The sequence below is a fragment of the Morus notabilis genome, unplaced genomic scaffold (assembly GCF_000414095.1).
Source record: "Morus notabilis unplaced genomic scaffold, ASM41409v2 Scaffold466, whole genome shotgun sequence".
NCBI lineage: Eukaryota > Viridiplantae > Streptophyta > Magnoliopsida > Rosales > Moraceae > Morus > Morus notabilis.
Genome location: NW_010358624.1, coordinates 21,854 through 22,619, shown reverse-complemented (window position 1 = coordinate 22,619; position 766 = coordinate 21,854).

Genomic DNA, 766 nt, shown 5'->3' with positions numbered 1-766 from the left:
GGGGGCTAAAAAAACCCATTATCACTTAGATGCGTAAGATATATAAATAAATATAAAAAAGGTTAATAATTGAGAAAATAATCAATAATGTGACGTTTGGTTCATGGGTTCAGAATCATGATTCATGTTTCTAATTTTTAAAATTTAAATTTTTTATGAGAGAAAAATACTGTAAAGAATTAAAAATTATGATTCAGAACTAGAGACGAACCCTTAAAACAAACATCTCATAAAAGTTTTAGCCCCAATAGATGATGAAGAAAATACATGTTTTAAAATTGCAATGAGTTTATATTTTAAATCAATTATAAAATAGGAAAAAAATATTTGTTTTGCCAATGCTCATTTGGATTTGTTTAGTTTGATTGTATAACCTGTTTAGTTTAATGATTTAAATAGAAAAAATTAAATAAAAATTTAAATTTTATCAGAGAAAATACTTAAAAAAATTTAAATAGAAATTTAAATTTTAACTAGTAAAAATAGTTTGAACTTATAAAATATACCCGTTCACTTTGTTGATTTGAGTTTAAAATTTGAGTTGAGATGTGACTTTATGTGAGAGCTTTTTACTGTAGTAAAAAAGTTAAATGTGATTATTTGTGAGAGATTTTTACCGTAAAAAAATTCAAATTTTAAACTCGAATCAGCAAAGTGAACGAGACTAAAAGTGAGCTTATTATGTCAAGTTTTATGCTTTCCTACATTTACAAGGAAGTGTTTATAAAAAAGAAAGAAAATAACCCAAATCTTTTTCCAATCTCCA